The sequence below is a fragment of the Mya arenaria genome, chromosome 1 (assembly GCF_026914265.1).
Source record: "Mya arenaria isolate MELC-2E11 chromosome 1, ASM2691426v1".
Lineage (NCBI taxonomy): Eukaryota > Metazoa > Mollusca > Bivalvia > Myida > Myidae > Mya > Mya arenaria.
Window position 1 is genome coordinate 26,176,559 of NC_069122.1, and position 26,323 is coordinate 26,202,881.

At 34.5% G+C, this 26,323-nt stretch overlaps 1 protein-coding gene across 1 annotated transcript in view; it reads right to left on the bottom strand.

The window, feature by feature from the left end:
• The window catches only part of LOC128237482 (5-hydroxytryptamine receptor 1D-like), a 267,463-nt gene extending 260,984 nt beyond the window's left edge, over positions 1 to 6,479 (bottom strand). Inside the window, exon 1 of the mRNA XM_052953092.1 lies at positions 6,194 to 6,479. The gene's annotated coding sequence lies outside the window, so the exon portion shown is untranslated. The remainder of the gene's footprint in view (positions 1 to 6,193) is intronic.
• Positions 6,480 to 26,323: the final 19,844 nt, after the last annotated feature.

Sequence of the window (26,323 nt, forward strand, 5' to 3'; positions counted from 1 at the left end):
ATTGTTGTTGTTTACAAAAAAATATCATAAATACTTTTAATATATAACTACCAATGTGAACGATACCTTTCTATTATGAGAATGTACAAGTGAATGTTCTTCAAACCAGAAAATACTATAAAATCCAGTTCTTTATTTTTTTTTGCTTTCAGAATTTATTGATTGTTTTATGAGAAACTGATAAAAAATAAACCTGATTTACATCAGAGACTTGTTTTCGAACTAACTGTTTCGAACTTTTGCTGTTACAAACAGATGCTAAAAAAACAAACGCTGTACACCCGGGGGTCCACAGATGCAAAAAAAAACAACTGCAATATCGATTAAAAAACAAATGAGAGTATTTATATGTTGATATATCTCAGCCTGTTGAAGCCAAGATTGTGTATGTTTATCTTTAAAAGATAGTTGGTTCACTCTCAAAGTCAAAAGCGTTCTTAGCGATAATTTTTAACTCAACATTCACATGTCCACTGTTTACTACAGACTCGGGATTCAAAGAGACTCTTGGAAGTGCTGGATACCTGAGGAAACAATCGGGATTGTACAAGTTGTCTTGATTGCTGTTGTGCAACATCTCCATACAGTAATCCGTCTTTTGGCGCCACTGTTTCCGCAAATTAGTTTTTCTGTAAGCCCGTATACGCTTACACCCCCTGATATCAAGATATTTCTTCATGCAAAATTGGCGTTAACGTTTAAATTGAAAACTTAATTTTCTTAAGCAAACGGCCACTATCTAAACAGACATTCGTGCCTTCTTTACTGTTTGCTGTGAGAAAGCAGATTAATCGTGGTACGCTGTTGCTTTAAGACCACTGCCTGCGGTTATGTAGCGATGTATCTACCCATTATCACTGATTATATCTTGGCCGTACCAAAATATCTCTGCGAGGTAATCCTGAAATTGCCTCAAACGATTTAAATTACTGATTTGTAAATACAAACAACATTTTACTAATAGTTTTGAAAATGCATGTATGTGTGGATATATATAGCAATTCCGGAAATAATGTTTACAGTGGTTATATAGCTCACATTTAACATATATGGTTATATGAGACACAGTTTATACAAAGTATGAAACAACAGCCTCGATTATTGTGAATATACAAAAGTATGAAAGCAATAACTGGTCTGACTGTGAATGCTCGTCGATAGCAAGTGAAAAGTGCAATTATGTTAAGGCACCCTATCACCGGACTCAGCGGAATTATATTAAGCCGTATTTAGCTTTCCCAAAGGTTCAGATATTTTTATCATATAACTGACTAATTGATGTTTATTTATATATAATTATAAATAAATAAATGACTGCGACATCTCTTTTTTATATTGTTTAGGGAACACCTTTTCGAATATTGCCTAATCGGAAATTCCACTTGCGAACAGATGCTTCAAAAACAAACAAAAAACGAACGCTGTTACCTGCCCTGGTGTCCACAGATGTAAAATCGATCACTGAAACATCGATGATGAACTAAGGTTGAGGTTCAAATTTTAATATATCTCAGCTTGTTCAAGCCAAGATTGTGTTGTTTATCTTCAAAAGAAGGGTGGTTTCAAAATGTTAACTGTTAAGTTCTCTGCCAAATACTAAAGCCTTGTCGGTGATAATGTTTTTCAACACAGGGTTTTTGTAACATTCCCAGATTCAGAGTATATCAAGACTAGATTTTCGGAAATAATTATTTCTTTAATCAGATAAATCGTGTTCGATAAAGTAAGATAAGACCATACCAATACGGATTTGGGTGAAAAAGAATTGGAACGAGGGGACCAAAAATAAATATTTATAATTCATCCACTTCGTTTAAAAACAGGGGCGGGCAAAGGTGCAATAAATTTTCAAAAAAAATATCATTCAGAATAATAACCCGAATAACTATAACTTTATTTTTCATTTTAAGCAAATACCCAACGGACTATTTCATCGTCCTTTTCCTTGTCTCGAAAACAGTCGGTTAAAAATAATCATTTTCTGAAAAGCAGGTGCGGTAAATCCGTCGAAGGAAACATTAATTCGGTGTTGCCTAAGACTGAAACATGTATACAACGTGGCGTTTTATCATAAGCTCGATAAGTTTTTATGCATCCGCTAACACATACCAACCTGCATTTCTAAATTACGTTTTTTAATGAAATTAAACAAATCGTCTGATTTAATAGGTTCATTCAACACATCTATACATCTACGCTATCTTCAAATTTATTTATGTGGCCGAACTGTTGATAGTGTACATTTGAAACCACTTAAAATTGATGGAAAGGCCTCTAATGTTTTATTCGTATTGTTTGAATAATCTTCCACGGTTTAAATTAAGTTAGTTATTTCTCTGCCCGTCAAGTAAACGTATATATACCGCCATTGTAACAAAACAAACCATATCGCTTTTCCGAAAGATTGAAGAAAAATAGCGAAAAGGACCGAACAAATGCGGGACGAAACAAATATATGTAACCGCCCTATTTGAAAACAATTACTGCGATATTAAATAGCGTGATATGAGTTTGTTTGTTGTATCGAAGGGTTTGGAAGATATTAATGTGAAGTTGAATTTAACTGATATCCGCCGCACTACGACCAATCTTAATGTTCAATATAACTGATATCCCCTCAACGCCCAACCTTAATGTTCAATATACACATGTAACTGATATCCGCTCTACGTCCAACCTTAATGTTCAATATAACTGATATCCGCACTTCGCCCAACCTTAATGATCAATATAACTGATATCCGCACTACGCCCAACCTTAATGTTCAATATAACTGATATCCGCACTTCGACCAACCTTAATGTTCAATATACAGATATCACTGATATCCGCTCTACGTCCAACCTTAATTTTCAATATAACTGATATCCGCACTACGCCCAACCTTAATATTCAATATAACTGATATCCGCGCTACGACCAACCTTAATGTTCAATATAACTAATATCCGCACTACGCCCAACCTTAATGTTCAATATAACTGATATCCCCTCTACGCCCAACCTTAATGTTCAATATACACATGTAACTGATATCCGCTCTACGTCCAACCTTAATGTTCAATATAACTGATATCCGCACTTCGCCCAACCTTAATGTTCAATATAACTGATATCCGCACTACGACAATCCTTAATGTTCAATATAACTAATATCCGCACTACGACCAACCTTAATGTTCAATATACAGATGTCACTGATATCCGCTCTACGTCAAACCTTAATGTTCAATATACACATGTAACTGATATCCGCTCTACGCCCAACCTTAATGTTCAATATACACATGTAACTGATATCCGCACTACGACCAACCTTAATGTTCAATATAACTGATATCCGCACTACGACCAACCTTAATGTTCAATATAACTGATATCCGCACTACGACCAACCTTAATGTTCAATATAACTGATATCCGCACTACGACCAACCTTTATGTTCAATATAACTGATATCCGCACTACGACCAACCTTAATGTTCAATATAACTGATATCCGCACTACGACCAACCTTAATGTTCAATATAACTGATATCCGCACTACGCCCAACCTTAATGTTCAATATAACTGATATCCGCACTACGACCAACCTTTATGTCCAATATACAACTGTAAGTGATATTCGCATTACAAACTACCGTAATGTCCAATATGACTGATATTCACATTACGATTAATTGTAGTTTCCAATGTAACTGATATCCAAATTACGACCAATCGTTATTACCAATATAACTGATATCCAAATTACGACCAATCGTAATTTCCAATTTAACTGATATCCGCATTACGACCAATCGTAATGCCCAATATAACTGATATCAGCACTGCGTATTATGTAGTTGTTTCAGTCAAACAGATTGCTCCTGAAAGAGTTGCTCCTATTTCACAGGAATGATACATACTTTATACAGTTAAAACTGCTACAGGTATTCATGTTGATGTGTTTTAACGGGTGTTGTGTTATTGATATACCCATTCATGTGTCTGTATCAAATACAACAACTGTCTGGTGTTGATTTTGAATATTCATGTGATATTTTATTTCGAGAAATATTTCTATTTTCCTATCGTGATTGATTTTGAAAATGCTATGCACTTAATCCCTTATTTTTACTACAAACAAGTATTCGAACTCAAAATCTACTCAAATCAAACCATTAAGCCATAAATGCAAATTTGGTTACTTAAATATCGATTTTGAACAAAGCAGAGTTTTCTGATGATAATTCTCCTCAGAATATTCTGGCCAAGATTCTGAGTATTTATCTTCAAAAGATGGGTGTTTTCAAAATGTAAAATATCTCTGCCAAAGACCAGACAGTTCAGTGTGATAATGCATTTCGACAGCAGGTCGTTAAACACCTTTAGTCGTTTTCTAAACATTTGTTGATTTCGAAAAATACAGAACCAAAATCCTACATTTGTTTGTCTATGACCATCGTATTTTCAGGTATAATAATGCAAATGTATAACTCGTAGAGTGTATGACATTTATAACCAAACCAATGTACAGTCGACTGCATGTATAACCCAACTACCAAATATATCAGTTACATTGTTGAAACGTACATGTTGTTGTTAGGTTTGTACGACTATTACCGTGTAAGACCTCATCAATATCCCGACTATCAACATGTATGACTTCCTCACTGTCACGACTTTAACATGTATGAATTCATCACTATAATCTTTGTTGGCATCCGTGTGAGCTCTGTATGTTTCATTCACACCTGTTTCTTGCCGGCGCATTCCTGACCTTTGACTTGTTAATTTGATTGTGATCGTCGAGTGCGCCAGCTGTGTCATTTTACGTTCTGAATGTGATAGCTACATAATGTGATTCCTGACTTACTTAATTCCTTCACAGGAAAAGCCCGTTTCACAATGAAGGGCGATTTTTTGATGATGACATGAAATATAATTATACAGATGCTGTTATACAAAAAATATGAAAGTCCTTTACCGGACAAATTTTGACCAGTCCGTTAAAAATAAAAAAGTATCGTTAATGTAAGAAGCAGAGCACTATTTATTTAATAAAACAAAACTCGTAAGATGGTGCCACTTAGAGCATGCCCGATGTTCAGGCTGCAAGAGTGATTGTTTGTATGTGTTATGCATTTATCATATAAGAAAAATATTTTGATTTTAAATCAAAATTGAAAACTTTGCTCCTGAAACGCTTGAAACATTATTTCGGATAGATTCCAGTTTACCGGTCCCCAAATTTAACAACTTGTTAAAACATATGTGTAGGAAGAGGTGGGGGGACAGATTAACGTTGGCTGAATTATGTATTATATAACATATGATATGAGCAAAATCATAACTAGGACCCTATAATGTTATTGTGGTAACCGTTAAACTGGAAGTACCCAGTTATTTCTCTAAAATAATATCATACTTTACATAATTATGTCCCTTCTTTAAATAAGTGACAGCAGACCTTTTAACAGTATTACTTCCAGCATGTAGTTTAGCGGGCCTTATAAAAATAGTGACTAGTTGTGTGTTACCGATGAGTGGACTTAACAAGACAGATATTTTAAGAGTACCAATCTAAACAGGACTTTCGTCTAATTTAAAATTTGCTTTTATACAGAATAAGACGTCTTTCCATGTTGAAAATATTCATTTCCAAGTTCGTTCCAACCTAAAAAGTGCGGTTGTTAAATGTAAGAAATAGAAGTAAACCGACCAGTTAGCCCATAAATATTGAAAAGACCGAAGCCAAAGGCGGCCATTAGCATGTCCATATCCCGTGCCTTCAAACACAGATGGAGCTCAGGTCAATAATTGGTTAATACAACACGTTAAACAATCTTCATATTGCTTTCGCAAATGAATTGAAATCATGCAGGACCTGAATTTTAACTTAATATGTGTACTTTTTATTGTGCTTTCTTTGCCTTGTGGACCCAACACTCGAGTACTTAATTAACTATGTAATATATGATGATATATTAAAAACAAGAAATTTCTTGGACAAAGATAAATGTGTCGCATCACGACATTTTGGGAAAAAGTCGGCAGCGTATTTTTTAACAAATAAAAGCACTGTTGCGCTCAAAAATATTTACCTATAATTAGAAAAAAATGTGTCAGTTTTTTTTGCAAATACTCATCTTTGGGTCGAAACCCCCGCGATGAAACCCATATTATGAAGCATGCACGTTTACTCACTTGTCTCCAGAGTGGTTATCCTTTGTTGAGATGATGCACTGTATATTTATCAAATTAACACTATCACTTTGAAACAAGTTGTATAAAATTACAACACAAATCCATAAAGTTTACAAATAACTAGTTTTTAACTAGTTTGCAAAGTCGCAATGCAAAGACCCTAGGCGGGATATGCATCCATCTAATTTCCGTCATATTCTAGTATGTGTTATATCTATTAAAACTGTTATTGTTAACCAATACAAGACAAGTGATGACAATCCAGTTAGCTTAAAGCATATTTAAAAGCCCATGATCTATTACGTGCTATCTTCCTACCCCCACTGCGGTTGTTAACTGGAGGCTAATTACACCACCGGGACTACTTTGTCGATCTCTGTATCGTACCTCTGACTTTCTATTCAGCCAACACTCGTTTCATACGTCGCTCAGACGAAATCATGAACTGGAATAGGTACTTATGAATAGAAGAAGAATGGGAAGAGTTTTATTTAACTGTAAGCTTACAGTCCATGAGTTATATATGATTTGAACATGTATATTATTTTATTAACTTTTCTGGTACAACAATTTTCAAGAAAGTAATTATAACTATACTAAATACAACTGTGTCCGTTCTACACATTAAGATCACCTTCTTTGAGGTTTTCGTTACTTGCAGGCCCGGCTGAAATAGGTGGTTGGGAAGTTCAAACTCTATTTTTTTTAAAAGAGACGGTAAAACATTTTGAGTTTTTGGCATAATGTTCACAAAAGGTTAGAGTCAATTATCAATAAGGAACCGGTCATAAATATTTTCAGAATTTGTTGATTTTGATTAAAAACGACGATGTTTTAATTTTTACACGGTCAAAACAAAATTTTATATGACGCTAAATTTCAATTTAATTTTGTTTTTGAATCCAGAATATGATTCACATTAAGAAATCATAAAGCAGATCAAAGTTTGAAATGATGCCTATCTGGGTATTACTACATTTATTCTGCAAATATTCCGCGAATACCTACTGAGAGACTCAGGGTGACGTTTCCTTACACCGAAAGTCAGTGTCATTTCTGAAAGAATATTTAAGATAAAGTAAAACCCATGATCATTTATTTTGTTTATATGATTGGAAGATTCATAAGTGTCCGTCAAGTCATAAAATTAAATTAATCAGCAATGATTTCTTAGAACAACACATTCTTGCAAATATGATAGGCATTCCCGGTGAAATTTGGCGTGCTTGAAAGTCACGTGCATCAATGCGCCACTTCTTATCTATTTTACTGCATAGTTTATATAGCGTTTAGAAAACATTTTCAAGGAAACACTTTTAAAACGGGATTTTAAAGAAATAATTTGACGTACAAATTGAACGAAAATAAGTACATGTTGTGACATCAGTAAACAACGTCGCAGGTGCTATTTGGTGAAATGAACGTCAGCATATTTTTTTACACAAATGTAAAAATTCAAGATGCACTCTTACTCCCAAATAAGATTTACCACAATAAATACAACTGTTTTAACATTCCAAAAAGAATGAATAGATGTCCAATTCAATGGCTCTTATGAAGTATACCGAGTTCAACTTGGAAGAAGAGTGCAGAAAACACGGTATTTCTACCTTATGAGATGATAGTTGATCACAGTAAATCTTTTAGCATTCACGAATCATTTAATATTTTTGTGTTTTCAGCTATTAAATACACGGTTAAAATTTTGTTATCAGTAATTAATATTTTCAATAAATGCATTATTTAGTAAGTAGTTACAGGTTTAATGCTCAAAATGTATGTTTGTTATATATGTGTATGTATTGATTTTGATTAAGAGTGTCACTTTAATATGAAAGTTTTGTCAGAAAATCAAATTCATATTTTCAATTTTTTCCTTATAATTGCAAATGGAATTTTAAGAATCTCTGAAAATAGAACCCTTTGTTAAGTTAGTCAATTGTGGTTTACAAAAATCACATAAGTGTACCGCAAAACTAAACAAAAATAGAATGTTGCAGTGTTATAATGCTTGGCCTTCCCTTTCCTGCATCTATACATTAAAATGCACTTACGTTCAATCTCAATACATCTTAAATGAATGTGGGGGTGTTCATGTTTAACATGAAACGGTCAGTGAAATGCAAAATATTTCTAAGTACAATGTAGGTTAAACCAGCTTCCGACCGCTTAGTCTCAAGTATCCCAACGTGACACGCCCTTCGTCACAGACGGTTTATACCCAGCCAACTGCATGTAGTGGTGTACATAACAATCCCAATTCAAAATGAAATAGGGTTTTGCCGGGTGATCACACATCCTCTTAATGTAAAGATAAATATTTTGAACATGAACTCAGTTTGCGGAAATTTATCGCATTTGGAATATCCTTTGCATGCAGAAAAAAATAGCTACGACCACATGTGCTTGGACAGGAATGCAATACATTCTCCACTAGAACATAACATACCATGCGTGTACCAGAAACAATTATTAACAACTCAAAACACTGGATCCTTTTACATAGAGCTATGGCTATTTTCCCAGTTTAATTTATACAGTGCCAAATGTGTTTTCGTTACATTAATGTACTGACACAAAGTTTGTAAATACTCTGTATCATATTTCTTTCTATGGAACAACATAAATGTTAAACATGAACATCAGTCTGAAATCCTTGTATACATTCACTGAAGTGTTGCGTTAACTCCAAGCAAAACTAAATTCTGAAGTTTTTTTATTTCTATCACCTGTCAGGCTTTACAACGAATATGTCAATATAAACAATAGTTAATCTTCACTACTGAGTGTATAACCCCCTTCACCCAAGCCAAAATGCACACCGACTACTCCTTCATTCTCAACCTGAATCCTGCTTGACAAAAAATATTCAATTACTTTTAAAGGAAAAGGTACCGAATTACTCCAAACTGGTCTCTTGAGTCCAAAGTCACGGTATAACGCGATCCATTAAGGCCCGGTAAAACGAGAACAAAAAAGGCCCGGTATAACGCGAACCAAAAAGTACCGGTATTACGCGAAACAAAAATGTCCCGGTATAACGCAAACCAAAAAGTCCCGGTATAACGCGAAACAAAAAGGCCCGATATAACACGAACCAAAGAGGCGGGGCATAACGCGAATCAAAAAGACCCGATATAACGCTAACAAAAAAGGCCCGATATAACGCGAACCAAAAAGGCCGGGTATAACGCGAACCAAAAAGATCCAATATAACGCGAACCAAAAAGGCCGGGTATAACACGAACCAAAAGGGCCCGATATAACGCGAACCAAAACGGCCGGGTGTACCGCGAACCAAAAAGGTCCAAAGTTTAGCGAACCAAAAGGGCTAGATATAACGCGAACCAAAAAGACTGGGTATAACGCGAAGCAAAAAGGTCCAATGTAACGCGAACCAAAACTGCCGGGTGTAACGCGAACCAAAAAGGTCCAAAGTTTAGCGAACCAAAAGGGCTAGATATAACGCGAACCAAAAAGGCCGGGTATAACGCGAACCAAAAAGACTGGGTATAACGCGAAGCAAAAAGGTCCAATGTAACGCGAATAAGGCCGGGAATAACGCGAACCAAAAGGGCCCGGTATTACGCGAACCAAAACGGCCCGATATAACGCGAATCAAAAAGGCCGGGTATAAGGCGAACCAAAAAGGTCCAATATAACGCGAACCAAAAAGGCCGGGTAAAACGCGAACCAAAAAGACCGGGTATAACGCGAACCAAAAAGGTCCAATGTAACGCGAATAAGGCCGGGTATAACGCGAACCAAAAAGACTTGGTATAACGCGAACCAAAAAGGTCCAATATAACGCGAACCAAAAAGGCCGGGTAAAACGCGAACCAAAAAGACCGGGTATAACGCGAACCAAAAAGGTCCAATGTAACGCGAATAAGGCCGGGAATAACGCGAACCAAAAGGGCCCGGTATTACGCGAACCAAAACGGCCGGGTATAACGCGAACCAAAAAGGGCCGACTTGCTTTATCCCATCGTTTAAAATATACCTTAATCAAACAAAAGCTTTTGATTGAATCGGATGTTACTGACAATCTTATAGTAGTATTTCTAGAATAACGACCTCAAATATGTCTGGAGATAAACACTAACATAATCTTACACCTGTCTGTCATTATATAATCTTGTAATAGTAAAGACATTTTTACAGCATGTTCTAGAAGTATCTAAAAAGACATGCGCCAAACGTCTGTCTATGGTCTTAGAGCTCTATCCGCCAAATGCTGTAGTTTTTATTCTTCAACGCCTGTCTATGGTCTTTGAGAGTCATGAGCCAAATGTTGTTATTACTGTTTCTCAACGTCCGTCTATGGTCTTAGAGAGTCATGCGCCAACTGTTGCTGTTGTTTTATGACGTTTATCTATGGTTCCAGAGAGCCATTCGCCAATTGTTGTTCTTGTTGTTGATGCTGCTGCTGTTGTTGTTGTTTTTCCATGCGCCATTGATTTTTTTTTGATTATTTTTAACGTTTGTTTTTTGTCTAAGAGAGTGGAGTAGGATAGTTAACCAGGTGTTGTTATTTTCTTAAAAGCATTGTGATTCATTTAGTTAACTACAATATATAATGGAAAGCTTTGTAGCACACCACCTGCATTAGGATCATGAGAGTGAGACAAGGCGAAACAACCAAAATAACAATATAAGTCAGTGCAAAGCATTATAATCACAAAACAAAACATATCAAAGACTGCCTACAGAGGCACATCGATCCATTATTGCACCTGCATATACCTTCTTCAGATTGGCTAATGGATCATCCGATATCTTGTATGGAATTTCTTCTCTCAAAATACTCATTAGAGTAGCGATTTTAGGGCGGTGTCTTAGGGTGCTTTAGCAGGTACTTACCCATTTCCAAACATCCCAATCCGTTTGACAAAGCCTCTGATGACGGTTTTGGTATGTGTGAATGTCCCTTCCTTGGTCATTAAAGCAATTGGCTTGTTTCTGTGTTAATGCACATATCTCGTAAGTGAGCGTGAACAGTCGCAATTGTTACCTTGAATAGTACTTAGTTCAGATAAACGTAATTATAAACACATGGTTCAATACCGAAAATATTAGGATATATATTGGAATGTATTCAGGTACAATACAGTATGGAAAGGAGCTCCTTCGAGCACAAACACTATATCCATAGTTTTAAAACACAGTTTCGGTTTCGGTTAGATGGATGCTGTTCATTGTCAAGCCAAAGCATATTGGTATCCAATCCGGGGTTTTTTACCAAGATTCGAACTCATTCCATTTTCTGAAAATTCACGATTTAATGGGAGTGTAAAGTACAGTTACTCAGACATCGCGGATATTTCTGAATTCCCAGTACACAGATTAACTGTTCTAGATTTTGTTATGCATTGAATTTCATTAAATAGTTTATAATTTATCGAAATCATCAGTCTAATTATTAAAATGCCCGATCATGGGCGGTATTCAATATTAGTCTTAATTGGATCTAATGAACTGTGTAGTTAAACAGATTGCGTAATATGCACGTTCGTATTGTCTATCTAAATCTATTATTCCGGAGTAAGGGGCTATGTTCAGGCGGAGGTGTTATAACAAGTACATAGACCATGGCTGGTAACTAAACTTCAAACGCTCTACAAGCAAAAAAAAATAAATATGTATTGAGCGAATAATTCGTTTTATCAAGAAAGTTGTATAATGCGAAACGAGATAACTGTATTCTCGGGGCTATTATTGTGGGGCAATACAGGCATTTTTATAATATATTTTTTTCCATCCGTCCGGTTTGGCGGACGTATGGCTAGTTCCTAGACTACACGCCGTACTAGCATGATACGTAATCGCAAAACGACAGTATGGTGGTGTTACGGATTTTTTAATTCGGCGTGCTGTATTTTCACAGTTTTATCAGTGAAATTACACCAGTGATTTCACTACAAACTCATAATGAGTGAAAATCTCAACTTCCCGAACTTATTTGTTTTATTGAATTGTAGTAACCTCCCATTGATCAAAACTAAACACGTCACTCTTGAACCAGAAAATGTTGCCAAAAACTAATTTGAAATTATAAAAAGTTGCATAAGTTTAAATTAAGATACATTTGAAAATAAAAAAATACCCGTTTATTAGAAAAATGTATGTCCTTGTTTTCAAACGATTTCTTGAACTTTGAAGCTGAATGTTTGCTTGCATAAAAACAAATTACAGATGTAAACAACATGCTCGAACATAAATAGGATGCTATAGTATCGTTCAAATGTCTTAACTGTTGTTGGGGTTTTTTGTCCACTCACGCCTCGAAATGATTAGTGAACAACCTTGTGTGGTCTTCACTCTTTACCTGGAAAACGACCGATCTTTAAGCGAATCAGACTGGTCTCTGACGGTATGGGATGACTGAATACCCATGTTTCGTGAAACAAACTCTAAAACTAAGATAAAAAACAATGATTATCCGCAATTATTTTCCTAAAGCGTTTGACCTTTTAAATTTTCATTCAATAAATGGAGGCGTAGTAATTCGGTTATATATTCATGCCCTGTTATTTTCCGGAACATTGATGCATTAATAAAAGTGCATTGGTTAATGTTCATAAAATGTTTGCACTAAACAACGAGTGAATAAAATAATATCGAAGAAATTTCGCTCAACGAACCGGAAATAGAAAATTGACAGCTACGTCATCAGGTATTATTTCTACTCTTCAGAAAAAGGGATATTTAGAAATATAAATTAATAAAACACTAATAAAAGAAACATATAAAAAAAAATATTTCAGTGCTCGTGAAATCTGTTTTTTTTATGACACTCGTGAAATAAATAAGATCTTATACTGAATCAACAAATATCCTCTATTTAGTATATGCTTTCCATGGACTTCAGAGATTTTTTCAGTGAATTTATATTGATATTTTACTATTTCAAACAGTTTTAGTCCGTCCTGAAGTCCACATATCAAATAACAGCGCACACAGGGTTGTGGCACAATTTCGACGACGTCATTTCGGAAATGACGTTACGTTCGCATACAATTTCGAGCGTTTTCCTTTTTGAAAATCAACAACAAAATGCCTTTACATATCCTTTTTTTAGTCATAGTAATAGTAATTATAATAAAACTTAATTGTTTCACTTGACACTTGCATAATATTTCAACTCGTGAACACCAAAAGTAAACTTTTCACGTGTGGCGTTGCTTTTGGTGCACACTCGGTGAAATATATTGCGATCTTACACTGAAACAAACAATTATACTCTATATGTCACATTTGATAGCCACCTGTTCGTTAGGAATTACCGCCTGCCAATGCTTACGACACTCTTCCGGATATTGTTACAGGATATCTTTTGAGTTTAAATAATAATACTTGCAATATTTGCTAATACGATTAACGGTTGTATTAGGTAATTATTGCTTTCAATAACTATGTGGACCCTATTCTTCCTTTCGACCCTACACTTTTTTGCGGTAGTCTGGAAATTATTTTTAATTTTACAAAATACAATTTGATTAAACTTGTTAAAATTTGATCATTTCATATTTAAAACTTTCTACAATAGTTATATGCCCTAACACATTGGAACCGAATTAAGCTTCTCAAAAAAAGTCAAGCCAACCTACCTACCCTATTTTTTGAGATGTTAGTGGAAACAAAGAAATTGTTTTGCCTAAAGGTCCTTATGTTGAACGCTGCCTTGCGCGATTTTTCGAGTTAATGTCCGAACATTGGATTACAAATCAAACAACATATGCCCAATTTGGGATTGTTTTTTTAGATTTTCAATATTCAAAACTACAAGTCATCAAACTAAACCACTGTGGTACATCATAACAATCTGACCTCGCTATTCAATTAATGCGAATCTCTTAACCAATTAATGATAATTTATATGAACCCACAAGATCTCCAACGCCTCGATATCATAAAGGTCACTTAGTATTTTGATATGATTTTCTGTATCGTAAATGTACTAATTGTGTTTATGATATTGCAAAAGATTAACGCGTTATAAAATCAGCGCGAACGGTCTACGAAGAGAATGTTATTTCATTCCTTCATTTCTGGAGAGAAACAAATGGGCCTCTTAGTAAAGATGCTATCATTGTATATCTATGAACAGTGTTGCACAAACGGAATATAATTTAATATTTATGCGAAAAACTACAGAAACAAGCTCAGTAGCAAAAAGTACCTGCCAACTTCTGAGGAAATTGCTTGCAAATGAAGTTTTTATCAATTGCATCTACCAGAAATGGTAAATAATGTGAACTCGCATGTACTTTGCATATTTCAAAAACGGAACGTATCTTTGTCGGTATTGAAGCTCTTCAGAACTTCTATAACTTGTCGCCGACCGATGACATACATCAGTGACAGACATCAGGATGTTACAATAACTCACAATAATCCCAGTGTGATCAGGTTCGCAGATCAGTGAGTAAGTTGCTTATAAATAGTCCACATTCATAACATAATACTGACACAAAACAGGCGTCTCGCTAGATGCTTCAAGGAATTTCTGTAAAAGCACCACAGAATAAAACAAAAATCCCAAGCATGCAGTAAGGAACACCAGATAATTGGTTGTTGAAACAAGGGGCGGGGATAAAGATGGTTCTATTAAAGAGGACTAAATTAAAAGTGTTTTAGCGAACATATAATTAACAGCAAAGCAAAACACTCAGTTGTATCTGGGACCAATAACAAATCCTACTCACAGGTTGTATATTTACATGCATTATGACAGAAACGTTTTATTTGAGAGTTCTTTTAGGTGAAATTTTCCATTGAACAAGTGTGTTTTACGCTTGGTCTTATATAATGACATAAAACAGAAATTAAATTGTATTCATATCAAATAACTTTCCAACTATTGTCTTTCTTCCGTGTAACAAAACGATTGAAGATAAGTCATTGGGTGGATTTTTTGATTGACAGTTCCGTTTCAATACAAACAAGCACTAAAATTAGTGTACAGATGATTCTATTAACATCCAATTTCACGAGGAAATTGCCTAAGTATTAGAAGTGAAGTTCAAAGGGGCAGTTATGAAATAATATCCAAAAGAAAATAATAACCTGACAGATTCGGGTAGCCTAAAGTGTTAGAAATCATCTGAAAATTGGCGAAAAAATGAAGTAATCTCTGAAATGATGAAAATTGAGAGTATGAATCCAATACCTTTCTTTTCTTCTTTTTTGTTTGTTCTGGAAATGCACGGAAATACCTTCGTCAGATTGCCTAATGGATTATCCAATATCTTGTATGGAATTTCTCGCAAGATACTCATTAGAGTGACGATTCTAGGGCGGTGCCTAAGGGTGCATTAGCAGGTACTTACACATTTCCAAGCATCCCAATCCGTTTGAATTAACCTCTGGTGACGGTTTTGGTATATGTGAATGTCCTTCACATGGTCATTAAAGCAATTGGCACAAGGGTGCTATAGCAGGTACTTACACATTTCCAAACGTCCCAATCCGTTTGCCATTGCCCCTGTTCATGGTGGTGGTATGTGTGAATGTCCTTCCCATGGTCATTAAAGCAATTGACTTGTTTCTGTGTTAATGCACATATCTTGTTAATGAGCATGAACAATCGCAATTGTTTCCTTCGATGGTACTTAGTTCAGATAAACGTTATTATAAACACATGGTTCAATACCGAAAATATTAGGATTCATTTTGGAATGTACTCAGGTACAATACAGGCTGGAAAGGAGCTCCTTTCGAGAATACAAACTATGTTTTAAAATAGATGGATGCTGTTCATTGTTTAGCCATATCATATTGAAACAACATGTCCGGATTTTAACCAAAATTCAAACTCATTCCATTTTCTATCATATTTTCTGAAAACTCACCATTGAATGTTCATGTACAGTAGTTACTTAGACATTGTGGACTTTTTCTAGAATAGTTACTGAATTCCTAGTACTCAGATTAATACTAACTGTTTAAAATTTTGTTATGCATTGAATTCGATAATTAGTTTATGATGTATCGAAATAATCATCTTATTAAAATTGCCCGGTCATGGGCGGTACTCAATATTAATCTTAATTGGATTTAATGAGCTGTGTGGTTAATCAGATTGCGTGGTATGCATGTGAACAGACAGAACAGAACAGACATTTTATTAAGACTTATACTAACGTACATTGTCTAATCACATATAATAATTCACTTATTTCATGTGTTTGTTAATCTATTATACAGAAGTAAGGGGCTTTGTTTAGGCGGAGGTGATATAACAAAGTACGTAGTTAGGAAATAAACTTCAAACGCTCTACAAACTCCTTGTCATTTTATGGAGAGTTAAGCCAAACAATTATATTACACTTTGCTAAATGGAGAGTTAGGCCAAACAATAATTATACGTTGAGCGACTCGTTCGTATTATCAAGTATGTTCTAAGTTCTATAATGAGAAACGAGGTAATTGTATTCTCGGGGCAATGCAGGGATTTTGATAACAATCCACAAAGTATAAAATGGCCTCTAATAGTTGTCTCTTTTAAAATTATCCTTAAAACATCTGGTTTTGCAGACGTATGGCTATTTCCATATTCTGTCAGTATTCCCACAGTTGTTCGCATGTTTAGTGATGTGTATATAACAGGTTGACGGGATACTATGAATACACATTCATCCTTGTATTTATATAAGGAAACGTCAATTAAAATTGTTTTACTAGAAACTATCAAGTATTGAATTATTTTAGCTAAACCCTGATTTTCCTCCCATAATTTAATTATTGAACTTGGTAGACATAGCAATATCCCTAGATAGGAAGTATACATTGTGAAACTCAAAAATAATTGAAAATTAATTTAATTGTATTTAAGTTTGTTCAATGTATAATACGACATACTTGTATTCCTAGATTTTTGTGTGATGAAATGTATATCATAACTTAATTCTGATAATAAACCTCTGTAAATAAGATTAGCCTTTTCTATATCATAAGAGACTTGAATGTATACAATCTGTAGACATCCTTACAATTATGACTGTTCAAATTTTCTTTAGTCTTCACGATATTATATAACATGTTTGTAAATAATATATTGCAACACCATTCATTTTTTATTTCATGCATGCAATATTTGTATGTGTTTTGTGTTTATATATCCTTAAGTTAAGTGAAAAGAAAATTATGTTCTGTTCTTAAATAAATAACGGACATTTACCGTAGACTTAGTCAATGAATTGACTTATGGCATATTGAATACCAGCTCATCTGAACCACTTTACCATGATGCGACAGATTTGTTCTGTTGCATTGAAAGTGACATATATTAGTGTGTGTGCTTTTCTGATAATAGTATAAGCTTCTTTTCCAATTGCTTAGGAATTCACGTGCTAACATTCTGACGGGATGTTCATGATATGAAATCCTCTTATCCAAGAACTACTTCCGTAATGTAACTAGATTAACATCATTTGACCAGCAGGATATTACTTATAAGTGATGCCAGACAGTTTCTTTAGTACAAACGAGAAATTTGATGAAAGTAATCAAGCATTTAACAATCCAATGAGAGCCCCGGGGAAACCTGTATGTTATACAAACTCCGGGCCTAGTTTAAGGAATGTTTGGCATGATAATCCCCTGCTGTGCATCTACTGCTAATTGCACTGGTGTGACAGAAGGGGCCAATTTCCTGTGTATTCGATAAGTGGCTCAGGGCCATTTAGGGTCCATTTCTATAAAACTTCTGAAACTGCACAGCAGGATACTCAGATCGGAGATTAGATAAAAGGGATCAAGGCAAGTAGATTTATATCAATAAACAGAGGTTGTGTACTATTCACAGTTCGGGAGGGGTTGGGGTCACTTATAGAATGATTTGTATAATTTTTAATGACATACCTAGCTGCAAAATAAGGAGTGAACATATCAACATCCCGAACTACTATTAAATTCGATTGTAGATACTTTCTCTTGTGTCATGAAACAAACTCTAAAAATATCAACATCCCGAACTACTATTAAATTCCATTGTAGATACTTTCTCTTGTGTCATGAAACAAACTCTAAAAATATCAACATCCCGAGCTACTATTAAATTCGATTGTAGATACTTTCTCTTGTGTCATGAAATAAACTCTAAAAATATCAACATCCCGAGCTACTATTAAATTCCATTGTAGATACTTTCTCTTGTGTCATGAAACAAACTCTAAAAATATCAACATCCCGAACTACTATTAAATTCCATTGTAGATACTTTCTCTTGTGCCATGAAACAAACTCTAAAACTAAGAAAACTATTTTTTAATTCAATGATTATCCGCATTTGTTTGCTAACTCGTTCGACCTTTCCAAGTTCATGCAATAAATGACGGCGTAGTAATTCGGTCATGTAGTCATGCACTGTTTAATTGAAAAATGCTTTCGTTAGTTTTCGGAACGTTGTTGCATTAATAAAAGTTCATTGATTAATGAATGATAAACTATAGAAAATATATCTGAGAACTTTTTCTTATCGAACAGGAAATATATTTTTTTCGTGGGCTTAAGGGATTAGTCAGCAAAATAAAATTGATATTTCACTTCGGAAATGATGTTACGCTCGCATACAATTTCGCGCGTTTTTTTCTGAAAAAACTACAACAAAATGTCTTTTCATATCCTTTTTTAATCATATAATATAAAATAAAAATAAACTTATTTGTTTCACTGGATGCACTCAAAATAGTTCACCTCGTGAACACCAAAAGTAATTTTTTTTACGAGTGGTGTAGCTTTTGGTGCTGCCAATATCACTCGGTAAAATATATTGCGATCTTACACTGAAACAAACAATTATACTCTATATGTCACAATTGATAGCCACCTGTTCGTTAGGAATTACCGCCTGCCAATGCTTATTTTACTGAACAGAACAGAACAGAACAGAATGTTTATTTAACTTCAGCATATACAGCTCATCGTTATAAACACAAAATTAAATACACCTAATCAATTCAATATTCATAATGAAATCAATATTGCATGCATGAAAGAACAAAAAGGATAATCTATTATATACAATCAAGTTATACAATACCACGAGAGAAAAAAAGCAAACTTAAAAATACAAATTTAGCAGCAATGAATGTGGGGAGGTCTTCAGGGGTGATTTTAACATTCAAGTCTCTTATTTTAAAAGCTATGGTACAAAAATAGCTAATCTTACTAAAAGAGATTCATTGTCAGAATTGAGTAATGATATAAATTTTACCATACTAGGATGTCTGACATAATATCTTATTTTACTCTTTTCCAGATACTGTACAGGAGATCATTGGAGTTTCAATAAATGCATACTTGCAATGTTATCTAATACGATTTACTGTTGTATTTAGTAATGATTGCTTTTTTCCTCCCGTCCCTACACTTTTTTGCGATTTTGTTCTTCATTTCTAATAACATTTTTGAGTGAACATGATCAAATTAGACTATTTTATATTTAACATTTTCTACAATTGTTACATACCCTTATACAGGTCGATTTGGAACATCACCATGTTCTCAAAAAAGATCCTACCTACTTTATTTCTTAGATGTTAGTGGAAACGAAGAATTATTGGCTTTGCCTAAAGGTACTAAAGATACAGTTTGTTTTACATTACCGCTGTGGTGCATCCTAATAATCTGACCTCACTATTCAATTATGTAAATTGCTTAACCAATTTATGATGATTTATATGAACCCACAAGATCTCGATAACATAAATTGTTTGTTTTTTTGAAAATCTTAGTAATAATATAGTAGATTGTTCCAATGAAGAAGCAGAATTGTTTTGTAATAATAATGACTTCAGCCTGCCTAATACTGTATACCCTGAATTAGATTATCCGATTAGTATTGATGAGGTGAAGAAAGCTATTAAAGCATTAACACGTTGTAAATCCAATGGTTATGATTGCATGTTAAATGAATATTTTATTGAATGTGCCGACATACTTGCTGCACACATATGTGATATATTTAACTGTATTTTGAACTCCGGTTGTTATCCGGATAAATTGACAGAAGGGATTATTGTACCATTGCATAAAAAGGCGGTGAAAATGATGTTAACAATTATAGGGGTATTACTCTAGTTAGTTGCTTTTCGAAATTGTTTACGACTGTATTAAATGAACGCACTGAATTTATATGCGATAACAACAATATTATTTCGGACGCCCAATTCGGAATTCGTAAAGGTCGATCGACTGTCGACGCTATATTTTTACTTACGTCTTTAGTTCAAAAATATATAAACGAAAATAAACGATTGTACGTTATATTTGTCGGTATGATGAAATGTTTTGAAACTATTTAAAGAAATGCACTTAGGTTAAGATTATATAAACGTGGTGTTCAAGGGAAAATATTAAATCTTATGAAAGATATGAATCAGAATGTTAAAGCATGTGTACAATCATGTCCATCATACTCAGAATACTTTAGTTATGCAGTTGGCTTACGACAAGAGGAGGTATTGTCCCCAATATTATATTCACTATTTGTCGAAGACCTAGAATTATTTTTACAAGATAGCGTTAATTCTGGGATAAACAGAGATGATGTATTAATTATGTTACTGTTTGCCGATGATATGGCCATTTTAGGAAAGACCCCGGCTGAAACTCAACATCAAATGGATTTACTTAAATACTTATTGTAATACTTTGGGTCTTAAAGTAAATACTAATAAAACCAAAATTATGGTATTTCGTAAGAGCGGCCGTTTATTACCGCATGAATGCCGGACCTATGATGGCCAAAACATCGAAGTCGTTAGTGATTTTAACTATCTAGAAACTGTTTTAACTATACTGGTAATTATGCATTAAACCAAGAATATTTAGCTGGAAAAGCTTTAAAGGCTTTAAAAGTGTTACTATATAAATGTAAAGAGTATGATCTAAAGCCCCACATATTTTGTCAGTTGTATGACGCCTTTGTAGGGTCTATATTAAACTATTCATGTGAAATATGGGGTTATACTAAATCGAATGAAATAGAACGTATTCATTTGAAGTTCTGTAAAAGATTATTACATGTTAAAATCAACACTTGTACTGCTAGTGTATACGGAGAATTAGGTAGATATCCTTTATATATTACTAGATACATACGTATAATTAAGTACTGGTTGAAAATAGCTAACACTAATAATATATTGATAAGTGTTGTATATCTACAAGCAGTAGCTGATAGTAATAAAGGATATACCAATTGGGTTACCAATGCTAAAAAAACTTCTTAATGATTATGGCTTTACACAAATACGTATTCGATAATGTTCAAAATGTAAACGTAAACGCATTTGTTCACGAATTTAAATGTAGAGTTATAGATACATTTAAGCAGGAATGGCATGGTTCATTATCTAATAGCTCTGTTCTTGATATGTATAAGGTATTTAAAAATGCATTCCAGTATGAAGAATATCTGAATATATTACCAAGGAAATACCGACTTTATATTTGTAGATTACGATTATCTGTACATCCATTAAGGATACGAACTGGACGATATGCCAGAAATAATACACCGCGTAATGAACGCTACTGTATGTGTTGTAACCATCTTGATATTGAAGATGAATACCATTTTGTATGTATATGCCCATGTTATTTAGTTATAAGACAGAAATACATTAAACGTCATTATTATGTTCGCCCCTCCGTGTTTAAATATCACCAACTATTAAACTCTGTTAATAGATTTGAGCTTACTAAGCTCTGTAAATACGTTAAGGAATCACTATGTATCCGTAACTGTATTCTAAACAATGATACATAATTCTGTTCATCCTCTTTTACAACCTGTTTATTAAGCCTTTTACACTACTTCGTTTACATATTTATACCTTATAGTAATCAATTATAATTGCATACTGATCATGTAATACAAATATTTGTTCAACTTTAAAACTTACCATGTACATACACATGACATATTTAAGTGAATTATTATATGTGATTAGACGATGTACCTTAGTATAAGTCTTAATAAAATGTCTGTTCTGTTCTGTTCTGTCTGTTTATCAAAGTTACTTTGTATTTTGAAATGGGTCAATTCTGCAATGTACATAAATATACATAAGGTTTTGAGATTTTTCCGTATTGCAAATGTACTAATAGTGTATATATTTATAAAAAAATAACGCGTTATAAAACTAGCGCGAAAGGTTTACGAAGATAATGTTATATGATTAATTCATTCATGGAGAAAAATAAATGGGCCCATTAGTAAAGATGATATCAATGTACACGGAATATAATTTAAACTAACTTGGTAAAGGCTAGTACCAAAATTTTAATACTCTATACCAGTCTATGAGAAATCTTACTATTTGATTCCACTGGCACCTAACGGATTTGGACAAGACTATTTTTAAAATTGCGTTCAACGCTTCTGGCCAAGTTTCGAAGATATTGGCTGAGCGGTTCGAGAGGAGACGTCTTAAAAGAAATTGTCGCAAACCGATGACATACATCAGTGACAGACATCAGGATGTTACAATAACTCACAATAATCCCAGTGTGCTCAGGTTTGCAGATCAGTTAGTAAGTTGCTTATAAATAGTCCACATTCATAACATAATACATATAGGAGCTGACACAAAACAGGCGGCCGTCTCGCTAGATGCTCGAATGAATTTCTCTGAACAGCACCACAGTATAAGCATGCATTAAGGGAGACCGGATAATATGTTGTTCAAACAAGGGACAGGGATAGCGATGATTCCATTAAAGAGGAAGTTTGGGCCAAAATAAGTGTTTTAGCAAACACTCTGTTTTTTATTCACATTTATTATGACTCAAACGTTTTATTCGAGAGATCATTTGGGTGTTGTTTCCCATTGAACAAATGGTCTTATATAGTAATATAAAACATAAATCCAATTGTAGTTATATCAAATATGATTCCAACTTTTGTCCTTTGAAAAAACATATCTATACAAAATGAATATGCTTTTCTGTGTTTCGATCAATCAAGACAAATGAGTTTAAACATAATAATGAATTAAGATAAAAAAAATAATAAGTAAAAATCAGGCATCATTTCATATTGTTCCATTTTAAGATTACATTTTAATTGGACAACCTTAAACGAAAATGCTTCAAATAAAATATCAAACGAAGGGGATTCATTTAATTCCTGGGTGGTTTTCTGATTGACAGTTCCGTTTCAATACAAACAAGCACTGAAATAAGTGTACAGATGATTCTGTTAACATCCAATTTCACGAGGAAATTGCCTAAGTATTAGAAGTGTAGTTCAAAGGAGCAGTTATTGAAAAATACCCAAGAGAAAACATTAACCTGACATATTCGGGTAGCCAGAAGTGTTAGAAATCCTGTGAAAATTGGCAAAAAAATGCAGTAATCTTAAAAATAATGAAAATTGAGAATATGGATCTAATTCCTTCCTGCATCGTCTTTTTATACTGGAAATGCACTTAATGGCGCGGTAGTCTAAGTTCTGTCCTTTCTTTATCGACGCATTTCTTTTGAGGACATAGAGGTGAAGAATGTTTTACATAGAATGTTTTGTTTCATATGAAATGTGTTTAATTGATACCTCAGGCGGTCAACCAAAGGCGCATAAACGGATCAAATAGTCGAAGACTAAAAGGACGATGTGGATGCCTTTATCGAGGGACTTTAAGTATTCAAGTATGCGCTAGAACAGGTCAGTGATTATTCAGGAAGTTGTCCCGATTGCAAGTCGTGAGCTCCTAAACAAGTTATTGTTATTGCAATACTTTCCGAAAGGGATGGTAGCACACACTACAAGTTTGAACATAGCAGTTTCAGACGATAGAAGATCAATAACGCAAAAGTACACATTTAATAGCTTCATCAGCTACCTCCTCATCTTCGTTTTACTGTTATACAACATACGAGTATTAATTCTGCTTCTAACATGTGTCACATGCTACACTTTTCTCGGTTTTTACAATACAACAATAAAGAATATGTATATCTTATACATTTGTAATTCAACTTTTTTATTTCTATTGGTCAGAAAATATAGCTTCCGGTGTAACGTTGTAAAGTGACCCCCATAGAATAATGACCCCCCGGTCATTATTTTATATAAAATAATGACCCCCGGTCATTATTTTATATAAAATATTGACCGGGGGGTCATTATATTATGACTGGGGGGTCATTATATTATGACTCCTCACACGTAGAAAAATGACCCCTCACGTAGAAATGTGACCCCCTATAGAATAAGGACCCCCCCCCCAATCCAAACCTTGACCTAACCTATCTAAGGTACACTTGCACAACATAATTATCTTCATCCATAGACATCGGAGGAGAGATGGCACCCGTCCGTGCATGCGTCCATACTGCACGTTTTTTTTTGACCGCAGTTAGATGGAATTGATCCAAGCTTCAGGGATTACCACTACCGATGCCTATTTGTGTGGAAAGAAAAAATGGTTAAAGTCTCCGACCGAGAATCACTTGCCCCTCACCGTTGTGAGTTCGACGCCTACCAGGGTCGTGTATGGGTGACAGGCATACAAACTGTGCGCTGCTCAGTTTATCATTTAAAACATAGGCGATGGACTGCATAGGAACGTTCCATCAACAAAATACGCAACTACTTGTTGTAATTTACGGCCTGTTTGAATATCAACAATCAAAAATATTTATAATCACAGAACTAGCTAGTTTTCAGGGGGCGAGGGTGGCTGGATTTCAATCTAGTATCGTTGGACTTCTTACCAGAACTCGTCTAATCCTGATCTGATGTAACATACTTCGATAGCTTCCTCGCCTAAGAATCGAATCTGTGCAACTGGATTAGGAGTCAACTATATAAACCTCTCTGCGATTGAAATTAAATAATTATTAATTATACAAGCAGAATCACTGTAAGTGCACTGTAAGTGACAAGTGTTTGTTAGTGATTTGAATCATTTTCGTAGTCATCAAAGTTGTATAGTGATTAAACGTCCCACACAGATTAATGGAACTAGCAATGATGAATGACTTAAAAATATTATCCCTTTTTTCTTTTCATGACCATTCGAAAAGTGGTTTTAGAAATCATTTAGCACAAAAAGGATAAGCAATTCATGCAAAAGATCTGAGTTACAGGTTAATTACAGCAACCTCTTATTATCATAAATGTTCTTTCTTCCCCAGGACTGTGTACCATTGGAACAACCTACCACTTACTGTTGCCCTCCTCCCTACCCCTGAGCAGTTCAGTGCAGCTATATTTAAGAAATGAACGCCTTCTCGCGTCGGTTCACGATTATATGAATACAACAAGTCTCGTGCATAGTTCGTAAACCCCGAAGGGGTTTACGTTAACTATGCACGCTACTTGTTGTATTCATATACCCGTTGAACTATAGCGAGAAGGCGTTCATTTCTTATATTTATATTATCATTTATATTATTTCTACTTATATCAAAAGAATAATAGTCGATTTATTGGATTATCTTCTAAGAAAATCGATTGCATCTTATTAACACGACGATCGCGTCCGTTATTCGGAAGAGCGGTGGCCAGCCCATATGACGTCACGGAGACTTGTTTATTTCGTATGTGCCAATCAGATTGCGTGACGAAATATCTCGCTCATTTTTTGAAGGAATTTAACATTAACTTGAGATATATTTTAACCTTAATTAGAAGACGTGTCGCGCACACCACCCAGATCCGCTCGTCAAAGGTCAAGGTCACACTTGGAGTCGGCGCAAAATCCGTGTCCGGAGCATAACTTCTATATGGATGGAGGGATTTTAATATAATTTGGCATAAATGTTCTCCATGGCAAGGCGGTGTGTCGCGCGAAAAAATTATGTCTCTGTGGCAAAGGTCAAGGTCACACTTAGAGGTCAAATGTCAAATAACAAGTTCAAGGTTACATAGACCTTAAAACTGAAAACGGTTTCCGCTCAATAACTTAATTATTGTTCAACCTTCAGCTGCCAAACCTGATAGGATGATCACCCATATTGAGTAAATGACCCCTATTGTTTTTGGGGTCACAATATCAAAGGTCAAGGTCATTATCATTCTTTCATCTTCACAAATGTCCATTATGAATCTTTCTGTGAAAATTTAAACCTACAAAGCGGGCTCGACATCTGCCCGTGGGCATGCAGAATGTATTT